This window comes from Solanum pennellii, chromosome 3 (genome assembly GCF_001406875.1).
Source record: "Solanum pennellii chromosome 3, SPENNV200".
NCBI classification, from domain to species: Eukaryota; Viridiplantae; Streptophyta; class Magnoliopsida; order Solanales; family Solanaceae; genus Solanum; species Solanum pennellii.
The window spans coordinates 31,755,554-31,777,910 of NC_028639.1; the positions used below are offsets into that span (position 1 = coordinate 31,755,554).

At 34.3% G+C, this 22,357-nt stretch overlaps 1 pseudogene; it reads left to right on the forward strand.

Annotated features, from left to right (window-relative positions):
- Positions 1-20,850, forward strand: part of LOC107013318 — a 23,715-nt pseudogene extending 2,865 nt beyond the window's left edge.
- Positions 20,851-22,357: the final 1,507 nt, after the last annotated feature.

The window sequence follows — 22,357 nt, forward strand, 5'->3', positions numbered from 1 at the left end:
TAATTCTGTGGAAAGATTTGTGACGGTCCGTCGTGCCAACTATGGTCCGTCCTGCCATTACGTCGTGAAGTTCAGAGAGTCGATCTCAGTACCCAAATTTTCAGAATCTAAGTGTTTTGGAACGAGACACCCTCGACGGTCCGTCGTGCCCATGACGGTCCGTCGTGGGATCCGTCGACCCAGACAGTTATTACCAGAAATAAGCTCTACTGCTCAAAACGACTAAACAGGTCGTTACAACTTGAAGCCCAGATACAAAGCTAGATTGGTTGTTAAGGGATTTGGTCAAAGAAAGGGTATTGACTTTGACGAAATATTTTCTCCTGTTGTGCCAAGCATGTATGTTGACGAAGAGCAGCTCTTAGCCTCTTCTACGTACTCCCTCTGTCCCTATTTAGTTGTCCACTTTAAAAGTGACACACATATTAAGATATCAATGATTATTATAGGTTAGTTACAAGTTTACCCTTAACTTAAAAGATTTTGCAACTCCCCAAGTATAATAAATGTATTTTCTGGTTCCAAAAGCATGCATTACAACTTAGTAGTACTAGAAATTTTCTAGAATTAAATAAAGGCATATTAGGAAAAATATTGTTGTCCTTTCTTGATTTTTTGAAATGGACAAGTAAATAGGGACAAATATAAAAGAAAATATGGATAAGTAAATAGGGACAGAGAAAGTGTTAATTATGTAATTATATAATACGAGAGCTTATTTGTATTAAAGTTACTACTTAATTTTTTGGTTCAAAACATCTCATCTTAGAACAAGAGTCGTATTTGGATTAGCAGATTTTTTTTTATTATCTAATTTTATAGTATTTATATAATAAAAAAATATGTTTTTCAAATTCATTTGTTTATCAAACTGCTACGAATAAGTTAAATATCATAGATCTATAATTTTGACTTGGCTTTCAACTTATAACTTCACTCAAATTTAATATTATTATTATTATTATTATTATTAATAATAATAATAATAATAATAATATGTGGGTGAATTGTAGTAAATACTATGCAATTATTCTTGTACTAGTTAAATTAATTGAATTATGTCATTATCTATGCCTAAGTATAGTAACTTTAGCTGTGTTTTTGAATTACTTGAATCATGTCATTATACCTTGAATCGGTAGACTTATGACACCCTCTCATATGTTAAATAATGTACCTTGAATCAGTAGGCTAATGGAACCCTTACATGTATAATAAAGTACCTTGGGTCGGTAGGACAATGACATCCCTCTCATTGTTAATAATATTAAAGGAATAAATTACGTCATTTTATGTTGATTATTTAGACCTATTTAATACCTCTAAGCTATTAAAAAACCATTTTTACTTCATAAATCAAAACTACCCAAATCATAACCACCTTTAACCCCAAAGTTTTCTTCAAAAAACTCCATAGAAGAAGGTTAAGTCAGAGCTTGAAGAAGGAGCTTCCTCTCACGGTTTTGGTTGGATATATTCATCTAAGATATGATAGTCTTTATTCATGGAATGATTTTATCCATGAAGCTTTCAAACTCTCAATTTCAAAGTTGGAAATTCTCCAAAACCTAAAGTTTTCATTCTCTGTCATGAATTCTTTCTCAAAATGTTTTCAATGGTTTAAATATTATATATTAAGATTGAATTGTTGTTTTATGGTGGTTTTAAGAGAAAGTCCCTCATGAATTCCCCATAACCCTAATTTATGACTATGTGATGTTGGTGATTGTAATAAGATGAATACTATGCAGTTGTTCTTGTAGTAGTGTAATTACTTGAGTCATGTCATTATTCATGCCTAATTATAGTAATTTTAGGTGTGTTGGTGAATTATGATTCATGGTCCTTGAAGGGAAAATTATGAAGATTGTTGCATAATTATGATTGCCTATGTACATGCTCTTTTATTTCAATGGAAGTAATGTGATCATGACTATAATATAATAATTATATTTTTGAAAGGTTATTCTGAATTATACACTTGTAAATGATGATGACATGTTGAGAAAGGATTCTTTAATATTATGATACACCTTGAATTCATAGGCGTAGGGCATCCGCTTCTTGCGTAATTGAAAGTGATCTTGATTGGTACACCTTGAATTGGTAGGCCTAGAGTATCCTCGTCTTATGTAACTAAAGTATCTTGATTTAATGAACTTTAAATCGGTAGACCAAATTGTAGCCATTTCATAAATGATTAATGGCATATTCTAAATGATGTACCTTGGACCCGTAGGTTAGTGGCACCCTTCCATGTATGACAATGATGGACCTTGAATCGGTAGGCTTATGTCACCCTTTCATGAGGATTCAATGAGCTATCCTAATAATGTACCTTGAATCGGTAGCCTTATCTCACCTTTTCATGTGTTAAATAATGTACCTTGAATTGGTAGGCGAATGTCACCCTTTCATGTGTGTAATACTGTACCTTAGGTCAGTAGGCCAATGGAATCCCTCTCATGGTTAATAATTCTAAAGGATTGAAATACTCTGGGAATTTAAGGCTTAGCATCGAGTGGATATTAAAAGGTGGAAGCTCTCCCCAAGTTAGGCTTAGTTTCTGTGAACACCTTCCTTATCACATAACTATGTGCCCTCATAGGTTATAATAATGGATCCACCTAAGCTAAATTATCGGCTCTACCTTAGGCAAGTAGACCAATGCTTTACGGTGTGGGACATATACTAATTTCCATGATTTTCTCACATAATTTATGTTGGTTAGGTGTTATTTCCATCATGTGAATTGTGTGCTATGGTTACTCAATAGGTTCTATGAAGTATAGGTGTTAGTATGAGATTTCATCCATGCATTGCACGAGAAGGCTTTAAGAGAGGCTATAGTGTGTTTTTCGAATGTCATAACATCTAATGAAAATGTGCTCATAATGATGTTATTGAGAATGTTGACTTAAAAGCTAAACGTAATAATGAATACTTAACTTGGATTGTCATTATGAGTTGTTTTCCTTGTCATGACTTATTGAATATGAATGTTCCTTGTCTATAAGTATTAACTAAATATAAGAATGAAAATGGTAAGTATGTCTATTGTGGCCTCAAAGGGGTACTTAGTATGAATAGTATTATGGGATGTCATTCCTACATTGCACAAGTATAACTTAGGGTTGGTTAAGATGATGGTTCGATTATGTTATAATGATTTACATGTTTAATATGCTTGTGTCCTATGCTTTTATACTAAAGTTCATAAATGTTTCTTAAACTTGACATATAGCATGGTTTTCAACTAAATGTCCTTTTTAGCATGATTTTTGCATGAGTATCATACTTGGTGCATTTATGTGCTAACCCAATTTCATCTACATTTTTACAAAGTGTAGATTCCGGATCTTAAAGTGATTCCTAAGGTTTAAGACTTGGATTGACTATTATCCAAAGCTAGTGAGTCCTCAAGATTTGAAGGACATATGAGTCTTTAATAGTTTCTTTCATGTTATTTAGATTTCGGATTATGTTTGACCCTATTATTGATACAAAGTTGTATAGATGGCCATGTGAGACAAATTTAGACTTCCGCTATTTTTAAATAAAGACTTCGATTGTATGGATAAAAGTTTTTAAATTTTGTACCATTTTCTTATGTCTTGTGTTATGAATTCTATGAGGTTTGCATTAGGTTTTTCGGAGTCTAATACATCGAGTTACGTTTGGAGTGTAGCCTTGAATCGTAACAATTATATCAAAATATGGACTGGGCTAGAAATTTCCAAGTTACTACGAAAAAATTTTCGGCCCAAAATTTCCCCCTAATGACTTTTCTATAATGACGGAAACAGGTCGTTACACCAGGTCTGAATTTCTTATCGCAATTGCGACCTAGAGTCACGTGATCGCAATGAGTAAAGACAGTCAACTCATTAAAGTTGATCATCACCACGCGACAAGACCCATACGATCGTGATGCACCTCAAATTAGTGCTACGCGATTGGGACAAGGGATCTCGCAATTGCGATAACGAAAATGGTCATATACCAGAACCATCAACTAGAAAAATAAACAAGTCAAAAAATCTTTTGAAAGGACCTCGAGATTCATTTTGAACCCCGTATATACAAATCACATAAAAATCAATGACGCTCGACATTCATGACTCAATGGACTGTTAAAATATGAATACGAGGTCTCCTTGTCCCGATATCTTTGAACACCATAAGAAGTTAACTCAACACCTAAAAAGGTTAAAACAAGCTCAGACCTCTCAAAAATCGACCAAGACCTCACCAAGAAAATTATCCTTTGAATCTAAAGGAACTCTCGGAATTAAGATCCAAGCATCTGAACCTCAAATATTGACCAAAGTCAATCCAAAGACCAAAATTCTATAGTTTCACAACTTAGGACCTCAAATCCTCAAAAAGTCTCGGAATAAGAAACCGATAACTCTCACGAATTAAATTTCACCATTCGGGACTGATGAAATAGATGGAATCTCATTCCAACAGTTGAAACTCCAAAAGACACCGAAATCACTTTCTTAACAACTTATCCTTTCAAACATAAAACTTACCAAATTTTCAACTTTTAACTTAAAGCTCAAAACCAACTTTTCAAACTCAATCATAAAAGACTTGAAGTCAATCACAAGATGACAAATGATAAATTCGTGAAATTTTATAAAAATGAACGATTGGGTCATTACACTTCCATTAAGAGTTAAATGTCAATTAAGTTTTAAACATTTAAAATAAACTTTAATTCAACACAGTTCATTAAACAATCAACAATATAATTAATCAACAATATAGAAAAGAAAAATAATTAAATATTAAACTTCATGAATTGCAATGTTGGTCCATACCAGTATAATAATCAACTTATTAACGATGGGATGATAAATACTAGTTCCTTTATAATTGCAGAAAATAGAAACTATATTAACATGATGGTTGTAAAACTCAATGGAGTCTCAACACTTGTTGTCAGAGGCGACCCCAAGACTTGAAGATTGGAGGGGAGGGGGGGGGCGCACCACTAAGAGTGACTCAAGGGCAAGGTTAGCGGAGCATCCTTCTTAGGTCTCCAAAAATTTCGAGTTCCCAATTAATTTTGATATTGAATTTTATTATTTTATTTCACTTTAATCAATATTCAACATTAAATTAAAAAAAAATTAAAACTAATTTTTGTGAAAACACCACTTGCATTTCATTTACATAGTCATTTTTAAATAAATACCAACATAATCAAAATACAACATCTTTCTTCACACTATACTCCAACCATCTAGAATATGAACACCGAAATCATGCCTTATAAAATTGACGCTTTTTCTTTTTGAATCTAGTTTGAGTTTATTTCATTATAATTAATATCCGGTTGACAAGGACCATGTTGAATATAGTGTCTTCTCACTTCATCTCGTATTCTAGGGCTATATTTATCAATGAATATATTTTCTCCAATATCCGACTAAAGTTTTAAAATGCGAAGAACTGTCTCTAAAACTATAACATGATTGAGAAGAAGTATGTTTTGTCAAAAATGTATCCATTTCAAATCACAAGAATCAACAACAAACTCTTTTAAAAAAATATATTTATAAGAAGAACTTACCAATGTAACGACCTGTTTAGTCGTTTTGAGCAGCAGATTTTATTTCTGGAAAAACTCTGTGAGTCGACGGAACCCACGACGGACCGTCATGGGCACGACGGGCCGTCGAGGGTGTCTCATTCNTTTGTACTGACCCCTACTTGTATTTGTTTTCTTTGTTATTTGTGGAGTGCAGAAAACGTACTGTCGTCTTCAACTCAACCGCAACTCTAGCCAGTCTTCATTACACCGGATTTCAGGGTGAGCTAATGCTTCTAGCTTGGACTGGATCTTCTTCCTCATGTCTTGATGCCTTGAAGTTCCGGCATGGACTAGCTTTTGTTTATTTTAGCTTCTTAGAATACTCTTAGTTTAGTAATTTGATCATAGATGTTCTTGTGGTGATGACTTCCAGATTTTGGGGAATAATAGATGTTGAATTTTAGAAGTTATTGAATTGGTTTTTATTAATGAGTTTAAGTCTTCCGCATTACTTTCTGTTGATATTAAATTGAAATGTTAAGGTTTAGATTGGTTGGTTCGCTCACATAGGAGGGTAAGTGTGGGTGCCAGTCGCGGCTCGGTTTTGGGTCGTGACAACCAATTTATGCGAGATAATTGGAGTAGGACTTTAATTATGCAGCGAAGAATACTTGTAAGCACTAGATTTTCTAAAAGTCTTATATTTTGTTTAGAATTTTTCTAGAAAAAGTTAGTCTTATATTTTGTTTAGAATCATGCTAGAGCTTTTATTTGTTTTTAAATTAAATTAAGAAAAAAATAGGACAAAAAGAAAATTTAAGAGAAAAAACTGATTTTAAAGTAAAAACAAAAATTTACCTTCGGCATGAATCAATAATGGTAGAAAAGTTTTTTTTAAAAAAAGAGAAAATCTGAATTTTAATTTTAAAAAAGGTTACCTTTGATGGGATTCGATCTCACGCGATTGTGCTGCAAATAAGCAACTTCAACCAGTGCACGATAACAACTTTTAGTTGTTAGGTTATACAATTAAAAAAAATATTATCAACTGTCTATATATAAAAAAATTTTAAAAATGTTACCTGGTGCATGTGGATTTGCCCCTGCTTGTTGTCTTAATCTTCATCATCTGATTTTTTGAAACTCACCAAGTGTTTCTCACTTCCCACTTTAAAGTTAAACCCATTCCTTGACATATATGTAAAGCTAAAATTCTCAATACCATACATTCCTTGATTTCTTAATATCATCTCAAAATTTGATGACAATGGAAATAGATACAACTTCACATTATTAAACACTACGCCTTGCACCGTGAGTTGGGGTTTTTTACATTCTCTGGATGTCACCATTTTTCCAAAAGTTCAGTAAACAATTCGAAGCTTGATTGGATATGAGTCATAGCCTAACATATCTTTTAAGGATTCATCAATAAAATTATGAGTAGGGCCTCCCACTGAGAATATGAAATTTAAGGGTCGCTTCTCATGGTATCTGGTCACACAACGAGGATCTTTGAGTGACCGAGAATATTCTAATACAATGATCCTTAAGATCCACATGTCTGTTTCTTCTTCTTTTTCTCCCTTTATAGTCATAGGATCTACTTTCTCATCTTTCCCCTTAGGGAAATCAACATCGATCAGTAAATTTAAATAGACAAATTTTCAAATCAAATCTTTTGGAGAAAACAAAAGTTTATACATAAAGAGTTGATGAGTCCATCCATAGCCGGTAGACGAATCTTTGTTTTCTTTCTTTGGAGTCATAAAAGATTCGCTAGATTCATCGAACTTTTCATGTTTAACCTTCATGTTCTTCATGTCCATGGCAGCATCAGAGTTTCTTTTAACCATCTCAATTTGGAAAAAGAAGAATGAGTAATAGTTCTTTTTATGTCTATTTATAGAGGTAAGTTATTAATAGATGTCATGTCCATGTCATTCTTCTGAGAAGTCACCTTTCAACTTCTTCTTTTTTCCATTTATGTCAAATATGTCTCATTGAATACTTGTTTTTCCATTTTTTCCCTTTAAAATGGATAGGTTAATTATTGTTTTATTCTTAATTATTCTTGTTTCGTATGATAAGTTCTAAGAAATGTAAATTACATTCTTAATTTAAACCATTCTAATTAAATACCTTTGCCCCTATAGAATTGTGGATTAGATGTAAGTCTTATATGAAATAAGATAATTATAAAATTCAAATATCAGATTTTTAGAAAAAAAAACAATCAAATAAGTTATGTTCCTACAAGTAAACTAATTTTACAAGAACTAATTTTTTTAAAATAACAAAAGAGTAATTTGAAAATTTAAAATTTTAAAAACATCATCTGGCAAATCACGATTAATATACATAAAGTTGAGCAAAGAACACCACATAAAGTTGTTAATATTTCAATACGGAAAAGTAATTTAAAAAAAATACTAAGATTAAAAAATATTTTGTTGTAGTGAGAGAGTAGTAACCAAGACCGTTTTGGGGTACACTCTTGAGAGAGTTTTACGAGAAAATTCTTAAAATTTACAACAAACACTACTAGGCTGCCACGACCCAAAAATGGGTGTGATGGCAGTCGTCTTATTCCAGCAAGACAAGTCAGCCTAAATCTCGACCCTTACAATAAAATTACGGAAATTTATGTTCAACTTAGAAATACCCCCAAAATCTGGTTGTCACGTGTACAAGCCTTAAAGTATTACAATAGAGTCAAAAGAAAAATATAAGTCTCATATGACATTGTTGCTAGAGTAGAACAAGATCATAAATAGGAGTAAGAAGGTCTGCTGAGATGACAAACAACAACCTCACAAATCTCCAAGAAGCCTCAGAAAAGAAGAGAATGTATCATAAAAATCTGGGCTAGTAACCTACAAAAAAAAATTGTAGAAGCAAGGGGTGAGTACCAAACTACACGGTACTCAGCAAGTAAACGTCTAAACACAAGCTAAGGGGATGAAATACGGGTACTCCTACCACCCAACCGAACCTGCATAAAATTCAGTCTAACCTAACAGTTCACATTTACATAGCACGTAGCTCTACAACAACACTTAGACAAATTACATATATATCCTCCACAACAACACTTTACCAAATTACATATCCTCAATAACAACACTTCAACAAATTACATATCCTCGATAACAACAATTCAACAAATTACATACCCTCAACAACAACAATTCAACAAATTACATATCCTCAATAACAAGCTCAGTATTCATCAATCACAAATTTCGCAGAAAGGCAATCACAAGATCATCAAAACACAATATCAAGTTCACCAATGATAAGTATGTGTAATGCAATGGAATGCAATGTCAAGTATAATGATGCATGTCTGACCTAGTGATACACACCCGCTGTCTCTCAGTCCGGGAAAATTCTCAAGGGTTCAGATCCGCTCATTTCTTAATATAATCTCATAATTTGATGCCAAGGGAAGTAGATAAAGCTTCACACAAAATAAAATACCTTGCACCGAGAATTGGAAGTCTTTGTATGCTTTAGAAGTCACCATTTCCCCAAATCTCAAGTTAACAATTCAATGCTTGATTGGATATGAGTCACGAAATAACTTATCTACTAAGGTTTCATCAGTAAAATTGTGACCAGTACTCCCCCTATAGCGAATAGGACCTTCAATGGTCTCATGGTATCCAACCACGGAACAATCACCATTGTATGACTCACAATATTGTACTATAGGGTTTATTGTGATCCCCCCCCCACCACATATATACACATTCTTGTCGCTTCTCATCATCATTGTATCTATGATCGATGATATTGCATGGCTCACAATATCATCATCATCATATCCTCATTCTCTAACCACCCTTAATAAGTTTTATAGTGTTCAAATTAAATTTAATCGGAACTTTATTTAGATTTCGAATACCAAGTGAAAAATTCCAAAAAAAAAAACACTTGCAATTTTTTTTATTCGTTTATATTTTTTGAATAGTTAAAATAGTTCGATAAACCTAAGGACCCAAAAGTCGTAGATTTATAGTCGAGTTAATGGTCAATTATAAAGAATGTGATGTTCAAGTGAGAGAAGAAAAGAATAGATAGATATTCTTCCTTCATCATCACTAGTCTTTCTTTCTCACTATTGATAAGTGTGAGTTCTAAAACTATCAAACCAATAAATAATCTCTACGTACCTCAAAACTATCAAATCAATAAATAATCTCCACGTACACTGAGACAATTGTTGTAGATTTTATTTACTTTATTCTTCACTTTTTTCTTTCAATGAAACTGAAGGAATATTGATTGTATTAAAGTGTTAAGGGAATACATGGGAGATATATATAGGAGATATAGGAAGGAGTACTAATCCTAATAGGACTAGGATTAAGGAGTACTAATCCTAATAGGACTTGGATTAGTACACAGTAAATACTAATATTATTTAATACTATTTATTTAATACTATCTGTTATTATCCCCCCTCAAGCTGAGCTGAGCGGAAGCGAACGGAAGCTTGGAACTGAGGTAATCGTGCTGTCGGCTCGGGAGAGGCTTGGTGAGAATATCAGCCGGTTGTTCTTCAGTGGGTACATACTGCACAGTCATGGTGCCGGCCTGAACTTCATCGCGAACAAAGAGACAATCGGTATCAACATGCTTCATTCTGGTGTGTAGGACGGAATTCTTGGCCACACAGATGGTTGATTTGTTGTCACAATAGAGAGCAGGAACAGTGTGAGTGGCGCGGAGTTCGCGAAGAATATATGTGACCCACATGGTCTCAGCAGCAAGAAGAGCAAGGGCGCGGTATTCAGCTTCAGTCGAGGACCGAGAGACCTTGGGTTGTTTTTTTGTACACCAGGAGATCAGGTTCGGCCCCAAAAAAACGAGAAACCCCGATGTAGATTTTCTGTCATTTTTATCATTCGCCCAATCTGAATCTGAGAAACCCCGAAGCTCCAAGTCCCCGGGTCGAATGAGTAAACCACGACCAAGAGTGCCAAAAATGTACCTGAGAATGCGTTTTAGACAATGGTAATCATGTTCACTTGGTTGATGCATGCGCTGAGCAACTCGGTTGACAGCAAACTGGATGTCAGGACGGGTAATGGCCAGATACTGTAGAGCCCCAATGAGGCTGCGGAAGTGGGTGATATCGGCAAAGGGGGTGTCGGCTCCATTCGTAGACGAAGAGACTGCCATCGGTGTTGGTTGACTGGTGCATTTTTCCAGTCCAGCTTTCTGCAACAGATCTCGAGCATATTTTGACTGATGAAGAAACAAGCCGCTGCCTGTCCGAGAAACCTCCATTCCCAGAAAATAATGTAACGGGCCAAGGTCCTTCATTTTGAAGGTAGTATGCATAGCTCGAGTGACATCCTGAATGAGAGCTGCAGTAGAGCCTGTAATAATGATATCATCTACATAGACAAGAAGAATGACTGTACCGTGTGCTGAATGTCGAGTAAACAGACTCGTGTCGTGTACGCAACACGTGAAGCCGAGTCCCTGGAGGAACGTTTTCAGACGTGTGTACCAAGCACGGGGGGCTTGCTTGAGCCCATACAGAGACTTCTGGAGTTTGCAAACATGTTGAGGGAAGCGGGGATCAACATAGCCCGGTGGTTGCGTCATGTAGATAGTTTCATCAAGCATGCCATGAAGAAAAGCATTGGAAACATCCAACTGATTGATGAGCCAATTGTTGCGCACGGCGAGTGACAGTACCAGGCGAATGGTTTCCTGCCGAATAACAGGACTGAATGTCTCGGAGTAATCAAGCCCATACTCCTGATTGTAGCCTTTAGCAACCAAACGAGCCTTGTACCTGGAAATACTGCCATCTGCATTGTGTTTAATTTTGTACACCCATTTACAGCCCACTGGGTGCCGCCCATGGGGCTTAGGTACAAGAACCCAAGTTTTCTGATCAGTCAAAGCCTTAAACTCGTCATCCATAGCATGACGCCAATAAGCATTTTTTGAGGCAACAGAGTAGGTTGTTGGTTCACTATCGGGAAGGGGTGTATTTGGTAGTATGGTAGCCTGAAAGGTTTTGGGTTTAAAGATACCGGCTTTGCCACGGGTTAACATGGGATGAGTATTGGGGGGTGGCACGGGCGGTGGTGATTCGGGGGTGGCCGGGAAGGACCCAAAACGGATCGGGCTGGAGATGTTGTGGGTATGGGGTGGTTCGGGTTGGTTGTGAGTGTGGGTGGTGGTTGCGGGTGTATTGTGGGTGACGGTCGAAGGGGTGATGAGGGGTGGTTGGGTAGTGGGTGGAGGTGTGGGGGAAGGTGGTGAGGGACCCTGTGAGTATGTTGGAAAAAGGGGAAGGACGCCAATGAATGATGTATTTGTGGAGGAGGAAATAGACTCGTAGGGAAACTCATTTTCGACAAATTTGACATGACGAGATATGTAGACTTTATGAGTTTGTGGGTCAAGACAGCGATAACCCTTGGAGGTAGGATGATAGCCCAAAAAAATACAAGGACGGGATCGGGGTTGTAATTTGTGAGTAATATGAAGGCGTAGCCAAGGGTAGGCAAGACACCCAAAGACGCGGAGGTTGGTATAATTGGGAAGTTCTTGGTAAAGGAGTTGATAGGGTGATTTGTTGGAGAGAGTGTGACTGGGCATTCTGTTAATGAGGTAGTTTGCGGTGGCTAGAGCTTCTACCCAAAAGGAGACAGGGAGATGAGATTGATGTAGAAGAGTAACCACCGTTTCAATGAGATGGCGATGCTTACGCTCAGCCACCCCATTCTGTTCGGGAGTGTATGGACAGGAGGTTTGATGTATAATTCCCAGGGATTGCAGAAACTGGCCAAAGATGTTATTGACATATTCCTTTCCATTGTCACTTCGAAAAAGTTTAACATGAGAATTGAATTGTGTTTTGACCATTTTTTCAAAAGTGACAAAGGTGGTGTATGCCTGTGATTTGTGTTTTAGTGGGTACAACCAAGTGTATTTTGTAAAATCATCCACAAAACAAATATAATAGCGAAAACCAGCAAATGAAGGAACAGCAGTAGGACCCCATAGGTCAGAATGAATAAGTTGAAAAGGTGCAGTTGTACGCTTCTCAGATAAAGTAAAAGGTAATTTATGAGATTTAGCAATTGAACAGGAGTCACAATTGTTTACATGAATGGAAGAAAAACCTAATTGAGACATTAAAGAATTTATTATTTGAGTAGACGGGTGACCCAGACGACTGTGCCACAACAGACTGTGGCCATCAGCCGAAAGAGCCACCGGAGCCACAGGAACGCTTTCTGAAACTGGGTGGGCAGACGAACTTGTGCCAGGAAGAACGTACAGACCATGCTCACAGGGGCCCTGAAAAATCACCCTCTTGGTAGTATTGTCTAGGATCTGAAAATCATTAGAGGTGAACAAGAGTGAGCAATTATTGTCTTTTGTGAATTGGTGAACTGAAAGGAGATTGGATTTAATAGAAGGGACGTGGGTAAGGTTACCTAGGTGAAAGATAGCGGTGGGGGTTTTAATGGTACCCGTGCCAGTGTGAGAAATATTAAGGGACTCACCGTTGCCAACAGTAATACCATTGGAGCCATGATATGGATTTGGAGCGTTAAGCTTGGATAGATCAGAAGTAACGTGCATGTTGGCCCCAGTATCCAACAGCCATTCAGAGGAAGGGCCGGCTTGAGATGCATAATTGGCACGGTTATCACTATTTCGGCTCTCCTCATACCGAAACCAGCAACGAGCAGCGGTGTGTCCTGTTTTCTGACAGATTTGACAAGTTGGACGATCCCGCTCGTAAGTGCCCTGCCCGCCGCTGGAAGATGACTGCCCGCCGCTGCCGAAGGAGTGCAGGCTGTTGTTGCTGCCGTGCTGCTGACCGTCGTACGGCGGACGACTGCCCTGCCGACCGCCGCGCCCGCGGCCTCCGCTGTTTCTGCCGTAGCCGCCGCGGCTCCCCTGCCGGCCGCCACCACGCCCCCCGCGATAGTTCTGGCTTGCGGTGAGGGCGGTGGCCGGCTCCATAACAGCGGCTTCTCGGAGAAGAAGTTTGCTCTCCAGATCCACGTTGATTTCTTCACTTTTTAGCCACGAGGAGAGAGTAGCCAGGTCAACGGGCGTTGGACTGATGCGAACCGCCTGTTTAATGGAGGAGTAAGCTGATGGGAGCCCCCGAACGACGCACATGACGAGATCTTTTTCGGGAATGATTTCGTTCACGGTGTCGAGGGCTGTGATGATGGTGGAGACCTCGTCTAAATACTCCGCCATAGTTTTCGTGCCTTTGGTAATTGTGTGGAGACGATCACGCAATTGAAAAATATGAGAGTGGGAAATTGATGCATAGCGTGTTGCGAGGGCCGTCCACAGGGCTGAAGCAGTTGTGTAGGATCGGACGTGTTTCTGAACCGTGGGAGAGATGACCGCAATCAAACATGATCGGATCTGGCCATCCACGGCTTTCCAGGCGGCATGGGCCGGATTGGTTTTTTCTGATTTGTCCGTGGCGGTGATGACTGCCGGCGGCGGTTCTGTGCTTCCATCGACGTATTTGAGAAGGTAATTGGCCTCAAGGGCTGTAAGAACGGTGATTTTCCATGTAGGGTAATTTATGTCTGATAATTTTTCGGGAATCAGGGCATGAAGATGCCTGAGAAGGAGTTTAACGCCAGAAGGAAGTGAATCGAGAGGATCCACCTCGGTTGTCATGGCTGCCGCCGCCCAAGAGAAGAGAGGGAACGATCGGTGCCTTAAAGAGAGAAAAAAAAACCTAGAGAAAAGAAGATCTATATTGATTGTATTAAAGTGTAAAGGGAATACATGGGAGATATATATAGGAGATATAGGAAGGAGTACTAATCCTGATAGGACTAGGATTAAGGAGTACTAATCCTAATAGGACTAGGATTAGTACACAGTAAATACTAATATTTTTTTATACTATTTATTTAATACTATCTATTATTGGAAACGTGTATAATCTTACAAAATCAAGCAATTTCACTTCAAGTTTCACAATATCTCAATGCATAAAATGTTACTTTACTTTCAAGTTTGATAGCTTAATGCACAAAATGCTATTTCATTCGTCCACTTTTAATTGTTATGATTTTTCTAAAAATCAAATAATAAAAATTTTGACTAATATTTTGCCATGTATTTTTCATCATATTATATGTGAAAAATTACAATTTATAGTACTCTTTGTATAGTTTTTTAAAATATAAATTTCTTTTTAAAATGTAAATTAATGTAATCTAATTCAACTTTAAAAATTAGTTAAATTGACATTCAAAAAATATAACATGTCAATTAAAAGTGGATAAATACTGATTTTTTTTAAGAACCTATAATTACAGGTCTATGCACTTCTATATCTAAATGATTTCTATGCGAAAACCATTTTAATTATAGCTTTGAAGTTGTCATTCTTACTCTTATAATCATATATTTATATAAAAGAGAACTCTAGGTCAGCCTATATGCGCCATCACAAGTAAGAAACTCATTTTAAATTTATTTATTTTCAAAACTAGCATTCCTTTTCATATATTTATATAAAAGAGAACTCTAGGTCAGCCTACATGGCGCCACCACAAGGAAAAAATTCATTTTAAATTTATTTATTTTCAAAACTAGCCTTCCTTTTTCATGAAAAATGTGACTATTATGAAAAATTGTAACATCAATGAAGAGTTGCGACTTTTATCAAAAGTTGTGACTTTTATAAAAAAAATTGTGAATTTAATGAAGAGTTGCGACTTTAATGAAGAATTGTTACTTTTATGAAAAGTTGTGACTTTAATGAAGAGTTGCGACTTCATGAAAAGTTGGGACTCTTATGAAAGGTTGTAAACTTTCCGAAGGGTTGCAACTTTTCCAAATAGTTGAAACCTTTCTGATAAGGCACAATAAACATTTGTTCACACTATCCTTTTGTGTGTCTATAAATAGAGGGATTTCCTCTCATTTTAAAACCAAAAAAATCTTGATCTTCTTCTTCTACTTCCACAAAATTAAATATTCGTTTACTTTGCTTCTGTTGAGTGACTTACTGAAACTACTGCTTTTGTATGAATAAGTTGGTGAATAAAATCGTTCGATCCTAAGAGGATGTAATTCTTAATTTACACCTTTGGTATTGGAGCGAAATATTTTTTTTAACGGGACATTGTGCATTCAGTCGACTCGATATTTTCCATTCTATTTTACATATCTTGGTATGTATTTTTACACTCACTAATTTATGCTTATGATATTAAATGTTGTTTTTTAGTACATGTTTTAAACTCTGTTGTTTATGTTTCTACAAAGTTATTGTTTCTGGTTATGGTGAATATATACACATATAGTACGTATATCCATTGTGAAGAAAATAATTATTGTACTCGATTCCAAGAATTCATGTGTTTATATTCTATATTAAATAACTTAAAATTACTGTATATATAAGCTTACATATTACCTATTTTTACATTAATATGAAATTTCTAACTTATCAATTGAACAAATTCATTATGCAAGTACAAAAGTTATAATTGCTTTCTTGTTCAAGCTTATTCTCTTTTTTGATATGTTACCAATTTACTGATTTTTTCCTAAAACATATATCACAATTGTATAATCTATGCAACTTAAATGTTTATTTTATTACGAAATGCTTTTGTATATATATTCTTATTTTTCTTCTTTATTTTCCTTTTAATGTTGATTAAAGAACAAATAATTTATTATTTCGTGAATAAATCATTCATTAGAGGTTCTTGACTTATGTGATAATGACCAATAATCAAATTTATGTTGGAATATTGTTAATATTTTTTAAGAACCTATTTTTCCATTATTTTTAATGTATGAATATTAGTAAAAAATTATTTGCAAATTCAATACAATTATTATTTATGACCACGCAAAGCGCAGACAAATTAGCTAATTAATTATATTTTTAAGTTCACGTTTGAAAATAACATTATAAAGTCGAATGTTTCTTAAATTACTCGGAAATTATGAAGTTAAAGCTATTTAAAATAGTTAGTATGTGAAAAAAGTAGTGACATTGGGCGCCCATGCGAAGCACAGGCACTTTATCTCGTACAATAAATAAGCAAGAAGACAAAGAAGAAATTAAAAAGGGGAAGGAAAAATGAAATTAAAAATTGTGAACACCTAATTTTTTACCAAAACATAATATATTTTACATCAATTTAAAAAGGGGTTATATTTAAAATAAAATAAAATAATAATAATAAATTGTAAATTAATAAAAATTATAAGATCAATTATAGTTTAATAATAAAAAAAATTGATAAATAGAAGTTGGGAATTTAAGTTATTTGTTAATTATCTAGTTTAAAAATAATAATAATATAGAAAATATTATGAAAAAGTATAGAAAAAGAAAAGAAAAGAGGAGTCTTAAAGATTTCAAATTTATTTTACCTTATCCTAATTATTCCCAACTTCCTAACTTATTTTACTAAAAAATCTCATCCCATTTATTTATTTTTTATTTTTTATTTCTCTCTCTCTTTTGGACGTTTCTTTTGAAAATTTTACACATTTTTTTATTATTTTTTATTTTGTTAGTTTTCTATTATTATTATTTATTTATTTTATATCCTTATCTCAACCCCAATTTTCTTAACTAATTTTCAAATTAAATCATAATCTCACTCTATTACGTTCCTTTTAATTAGCACCAGATTCTCACCCAAAAAATATTATATAACCCATATAACCCACGTTCAGTTGAAAAAAAAGATACAGAGAGAAATATAGAGAACACACAGAAACTGAGATTGATAGACATAGAAAAGAAAAAACAAGCAAACACAAAGAGAAAAAAAAAAGGAGTTATTTCTTTTGAGAATTAGGTTAGAGTTAGAGATTTGATCGTGATTCCGAATTCGTGGATAACAGCTCGCTTTTGTGGTATCAATTTTCGCAGCGAGGTAACTATAGATTCTCGCGTGATTTAAATAATATTACTCCTATGAGAAGTTGATTCCAATAGCAGGAAATACTTCAAATCACATGTATTATATTGATTATTGTTACGTTATTATTATTATTATGATTTTTAGATAGGTTTTGCAATTTATGTCGCTTCATGATATTGAATTGTTGTATTTAAATAGATTAGTATATCTTTCCGTCTATTTTCACTTTAAAAGATTTTTGTTTAATTTATTGTAGACTTGTTAGATTAGGATATATAAATAATTAGTAATTTTTTTTATCTAAGTAGAATTGTAAATTTCATCTAGAGATTCATGATAAAATAGTGATAATTAGTATTAATAATTATTAAAAAAAAGAAGTAAAATTTGAGAAATTGTATAAAGAGAATAAAAAAATAAAAAAAAAACAACAATAAGAAAACATGAAACAAAAAAAAAACAACGAAAAAAAAGAGAAAAAATAACAGATTTTTTTTTAAAAAAAAAGAAACAGAAAAAAAAAACGTGAAAAATGAAAAAATAAAAAAAGAAAAAGAAAAAAAGAGAGAGAAGCAGAAAGAAAGAAAAAATATAAAACAAAAGTAGAAATTAAAAAAAATGAAAGAAAGAACGTAAAAAAAAGATATAAAAGCGTAAAAAAAAAGAGGAAAATTAAAAAATGAAAAAATACAAATATAAAATTAATAGAATGTAAAAAAAAACAAACAAAAACAAGACAATTTAAAAAAATAAATAAAAGAGTAACAAAATTATTACAAAAGAATTTAAAAAAAAAAGGAGACAAAATCTATAAAATAATAATAAAAATAAAAATAATGATAAAATAAAATTTAAAAAAAAAAGAGAGAGAGAGAAACAGATTTACAGAAAACAAAATATATATATATATATATAAAATCTAAATAAAATAAAAACGTGCAGAAAAAAAAAAGAGAAAAAAAAAGATTTTTTAAAAAAAAGGGAAAATGTATCATTAAAAAAAATAACATTCCTAATCTATTTAGGATTTCTCGATAAAAACTAACTTCAAATCTTACAAAAAGAAATTTTTTTTATCTAATAAATAAATAAATAGAATTCTAAATTAACTTGAACTCTAAAAATCTTTTTCCTACACAAATTCTAATTCATAACTAATAAACACCTATATAAATTCTACACATAATAACATTAAATATATATATAAATAAATAATAATAAAAAAAAAAATAAAAAATAAATAATAAATAAATAAATATGAGTGTCTCAAATTTTAAATAGACACATATAAAAAATAATAAAATTATTTTCAGTAGATTTAAAATAAATAAGACAATTTTTTAAAAGGTTTAAAATAAATGAAAGAATAAAGTAAAAACATTTTTATTATTAAGTTAAATAATATAATATTCAAAATTAAGTCTAGTCATATCAAAGTCAATGAAGCGACCGTGCTTGAACCACGGGACTCGAGGGGTGCCTAACACCTTCCCCTCGGTCAACAGAATTCTTTACCCGGATTTCTAGTTCGCAGACCAATAAACGAGTCAAATTTCCTTTTGATTAGGGATTTAAATAAGGTGACTTGGAACACCAAAACTCAATTTCAAGTGGCGACTCTAAATAATAATTATCCCTTTTAAAAACGTCACTTTAATTGGAAAAACTCTTTTTCTTTCAAACAATAAAATCAAAAAAAATATTGAGAGAAAAAAAAGGGGCGTGACAGATGGCGACTCTGCTGGGGATCACTAACTTAGAATTCGAGCTTTAAATATTGATTTATGTACGACTATGATTTATGTATTTATGCTTTTGAATATTTTATTTATTTAACTTAATATGATAATTATTTATTTAATGCTTTGATAATATTTGAGTTGGATTATAACTGTCTTCTCTAACGAACAATTCTGAGTCTTCAATAATAATATCATGGGAATTGCAACTATGCACCCCACTTCTGTCAGGATAGCCAGTGGATCTTCGGTCCATGGTGAAGGATTTTTAGTTACACATATTTAGGATAGGGAGCACCCATGCACAAAGCCGGAAAGCGCTGCTACTGGTACGTTGCTACTACCTGACTCGAGTTGTCCGCTCGTTTTACAACCAGTCTAGATATCTTTTCTCCACAAGTTAAACCTTAGTAGAATTGAAACTTTGAGACATGATATCCTTACTAGGTTCCGATTTATTTGCATCATGTGCATGTAACTTAGCGAGATTTGGCATAGGGGCCCAATCTGACTAGGACAGGTACCTTTTCGTGAGACCATCATGTGCATTTTTGTGCTACTTGTTGCATCATGTGAAGACTGTAACAAAATGTTGACCGGCTTTAGGATAATCGACTAAAGAAATAAATATCTATTTTCTACCCATTTTTAATCAATGATTCAAAATAAACAAATTAATACACATATATACATACACACCTAATCCTCAATTTTATTTTTGCTTTTATTAAAATAATATATAAATAATAAATATAATTATATTAATAATATGTGTATATATGTCTTTTGAATTGTACATATACACATTCTTTTATTTTTCTTTCTCTTTTTTTTTTGATCAAAATTGTCTCTTTATCTGGTCATTCTTTTCAAAAATAACCTGAATCAATGATCACTTTAGACATTTCGAATCATTTTTATTTTAATTTGTTTTAACTACTCCAATAAATAATTTCGAATTATCAAAATTTCACAATTAAATTTGATTTTAAAAATCCCGATTTTCTTTTTCTCAACCAGGTAATCATGAGATTTATGAGATGTGATAAAAGATCAAGGGATGAACTAGTTGAAATGGTCAATGATCCCCCAAAGTTTATGATCACAAATAAAACCCCACAATTACTAATGGATTGGTGGAACGATATGCATGAATTTAGGCGGACTGAGATATTCAAACTTCTTGGTTTCCTTACAGATATCATGAGATTTAGTCCTGACAGAGGTTTGATTGAGGCTTTGATTCCGTTTTGGGATTTCACAAATAATGTGTTTCGATTTAGTGATTTTGAGTTGACGCCTACATTAGAAGAATTGGGTGGTTTCACAGGCTTAGGCCAGGATCTTCGAACTAAAACACTGATAGCCCCTAGGAGTGTCAGCAGAGGTAAATTTCTTAAACAGATGCACATCATCCATCCTCATAAGGAGTGTTTTGATAATGAGTTGGTTTCTTTGGAATTCTTGTACTCAAGATATGGAAAGAAGGAAGGATTTTCAAGCTATGAGAAACAACTTAAAAATGGACAACACCTTCCTACTTGGGAAAAACATAGACAAAAAGCATTCATGGTAGCATTCTTGGGAGCTATGGTTTTTCCAAGGAAGGATAAAAAAATCGATATTCGTCTGCCAGGAATAGTCACTGTTATGATAAAGAAAAGAAAATCCACTATATTGCCGATGATTTTGGCTGATATTTATCGTGCTTTGACTAAGTGTAGAGAGGGGGGAGATTTTTTTGAAGGTTGTAGCATTTTATTGCAAATGTGGTTTTTAGAGCACCTATATCGCCATCGTTTTGCGACAGATTTCAAATCCGATTGGACGAATTATATTTTGAGCCACCCAGAAAGGATGAAAGAATTAGGAGACAAATTGCCAAAAGGTGTCAAAGCATGGAGACATTATCTTCTTAAATTGACGGCATCTAAAATTACATGGAACTATCATTGGTTTCCTGCTAGTGAGGTAATCGTTCTGACAGGCCTTCGCGGGTTCCAACCATACATACCTCTCCGAGTTCTACGCCAACTAGGACAAAAACAGATTTTACCTAAAGCCGAGGATACGCGGAATTTTGTGTGGGAAGTAGCATTTGAAGATCGAGATCGAGAATCAGAAGCTCAAAAGATTTGGGGTGGTAGTCGAACTTTAAGTTCGAAAGCTATGGTTGATGATCGTGTTGAAGGAGAAGTTGACCCCTTATACCTCCATTGGTTCTTTGATCAAACCCCTCTCAAAATAATGCCCGAAGGATCCGCGCGAGAAATCATAGATCGAGAAGAGGAAATTGAAGTAAGAATCAAGCAGGCCCGACTCGAGGTGGAAAGAAATTATAGGTCTACTTTAGATATCCTAAGCAATGACCTAAAAAATGTTAAAGAAGAGTTGGCTCGACGTGATGCAATATTCGAGGAAAGAGTTACATTGATTGAAAAAAGGGTTGAAAAGAAGCATCTATCTACTATTCGAACCCTACATGAAGATTTGGGCATTGTCACAGGTGCTATGGAGCAACATGAGGAATAATATAAGAAAGAAAAGAGCCTCTTAAACATGCGCAAGCTAGGTTACAAAATCAATTAAAAGCCTCTATGGGACGAGAAAGGGACATCGCAAACCGTTTCACATTGTACCAAGCAGAAGTGGCGACCGAAAGAAATCAATGGATGGAAGAGCGTGAAGAATTTCATAACCAAATTGAAGAGCTTCAAGCACATGAAGAGCATCTGAGTGATGCAGTTGTCACTACTGAAGAATGGTTGCAGAATTGTCACGAGAATATGGAGGAGGCGAAAGGACAAGTGCTTCAGTTGACAGAAAGCTTGATTGATCTTTATGGTGGTCATCTCCACCGAAGTGATGAGAGCCTGGGTCGAGAGGCGCGTGCATTAGCCCCACATCTGTCGAAAGCTTTGTTCAAGGTCTACTCTAGCCTAGGGGCCAATTGATGATCAAGAAATGTCGGAGATGGATTTTTTTTATTATTATTATTTTTTTAATTTTTTTTTCCTTTTTAGTTCGGCAAATTTTCTTTTAATCTTAAGTACTTTGATGTTTTATTTTGGTCATTTTGATTTGAATGGTATTTTCATTTTAAAGTTAAACATATGTCGTATTTTTCTTTTGAAAGAAATTTATCCACA